We start from the raw sequence: 2427 nt of genomic DNA, 5'->3' as shown, positions 1-2427 counted from the left end.
CTAATGACCGAGCGTCGCCAATCACATAAGGAATACGGTAATGTAAACCTTTGCGTGGTGTTCGAGACACATTTATCTTGGCGAATTTAAGCCTTTTGGTCTGTTGTATAGCTCAAGTGCTGAAGTAAATTAATTTCCGATTTGAGTTGAAAACGTTGGTTTGGGATATGAGCAGAAATTATCTGAATTACCAGCTCAAATATTAGAGCTCCTTCGTGTAAAGGCGCGACACTGTCATAAATTGTTCGAGCGGCACAGTGTATCAGGTTCGAATTCGGTAGAAGCACGGTTGAGTTTGACGCACTTATTGTGCCTTTCTGCCAAAACGCCCTCAGTTTTATGGTCCTACGTAGGAAGATGGCCCTTAGGCCCTGGTCTAAGTAGAAAAAACCGAAACTCGTTCTAAAAATTCTGCCTTTTGATTGGCTGAGAGCAGAGCGACTCTCGGTACGCGCTCCGAGTTTATACCGTTCTGTGTGAGGTTCTCAGAACACCTTGTGGAGGTGTTCTGAAGCCGGAACGAGTTTGCTGTCTCTGCCACAGTAATATTTCTCTGCCACAGTAACATTTCGCTCCAACTGCCCACTCTGTGTGCTGCTTTCTTGGTTCACACATTATCAGGCAGTAAGTCAGCTTGTCAAAATGGATGGCAATATCGGAAGCCGATCAATTCCATCGTGGAGCGTGGGTTGGTCGGTGTGAGCAGGTCTTAAGTCGTGTGAGTCCATTGAGCTGGAGGAGAGTGCAGCGGAAATGAGATAATGTTCTGCTTTTATACACTGCATTGGATTTCACGTACTTGTACACCGGCTTCAAACACTGAGAACTCGTCCTGACCTGACACTTGTCTCGGAGCCAAATCCAGAATACACGTACTCTGACCTGAATGTCGTTCTGATCCAACCCCAATCCCTTCTGCTATTCTCGGAACAAGTTTACTTAGACCAGGGCCTTACGGAAGATCTCCTATCTGATCGGGTGCTTCCGACTAAAATTTAGCCTAACCCTTTGACGAAAAAAAAGACGATGCCAATCAAAGACATATTTGACCAGATTTGACATAATTTTATTAACATATTAGTATGCATTCTGGGCAACTGGTTTGCATGCGCCTGATTAGCCCGTCAGCTAACAGGTGGCGTGGGTTCAATTCCCATGCCTGTAGGGAGCTCGATGCTTGAGGTAAGTGTCGTGTGCAAGTCCTACGTCGGATCGGAGACATAACCAAGTGTTTGGGTCGACACGCCACATCCCTTCGGGGATGAGTCTCATATGGATCAGTCGGGATAGGATTTTCGGGAATAATTGCACCACCTGGAGGTTCTGTCCAATCGGCGTTCGGCGGATGGCAGATGGGATAATTCCCTGGGCATAAACGTTCTCGATTGGCTAAATCCCTACTTTATTGAAAATATACAGATCATGGTTTTAATACAAATTTTAAGATAGATTAACAAAACCGAAACAGATTGTGTCCACATCTTATGACATTTGGCAAAATTCCATCCCGTTTTGACATGATCTCCTAAATTTTGTCGAGCTCTACCGTGGGTATTCTCCCACGCCCTGGCATCCTTTGGCTTAAAGGCTCACTTTTAGTTTTACAATGTCGATTCCACTACCAGCTATTCTCACTTGCCGCCTTACCATCAAGAACGGCGATCCTCTCACTTCGTGCCGAAACAAGACCGAGCCCATCAACTTCTCCTTTCAGATTGACCGTGGCTTTAGGCTATTCAAGGCTCAAGTAGCAACCGAATTCATTCGTCGTCTGCCAAACGATTGGCAGGATGACTTCAGCGTCTATCTCAAGCCCACCAAGCACGCCCCACAACGTGAATTTCCCGAGTTGGACGAGCAAAATTTCTCCAGTCGCGTCGCCAGATCTTGGGAATTAGCTCGCCTTCGCCTACCCGGTCAGTCTGATTTTGTTTTAATGATTTTTGTTTATGTTCCAAGAACACCAGAACCAAGAGCGAAAACTTAATACGCAAGGTACCTGAAAAGCCTTCCAAGAGCCACCTTCCCGTGTAGCAGCTATGCTAGCTGAGCGCAATATTTTGAGTGGGCCAGCCTCACAGCTGTACATGGCAACAATGCAAGCTCGACTTCCAGCTGACGCTCCACTACAAGCTCCTGATAAAACAACATTTCGACAACTTCGGAACATTGATCAGCTTTCGCAGGAAATGGAGACGAATCTCGATACAACTCAAGCAACCGCTGACATGAATTTCAGAATGCTCAGGATCAATAGTCAAGGTGCCTGTGATCTAAGTGTAAGTTTCCTGTTTGGGGAAATCTCCAGGAAAGCCCTCGGGTTAACCCGGGCTTACCGCCCTTTCGCCCTCCGTTCCGCGACCCGGTAGATTTTGGAGACTTCCGGCTCCTCGCACAAAGAACATGGATGAATATCGATCCACCTTA

Source organism: Phytophthora infestans, genomic scaffold (genome assembly GCF_000142945.1).
Source record: "Phytophthora infestans T30-4 supercont1.69 genomic scaffold, whole genome shotgun sequence".
Classification (NCBI taxonomy): Eukaryota; Oomycota; class Peronosporomycetes; order Peronosporales; family Peronosporaceae; genus Phytophthora; species Phytophthora infestans.
This window is presented reverse-complemented; position numbering follows the sequence as displayed.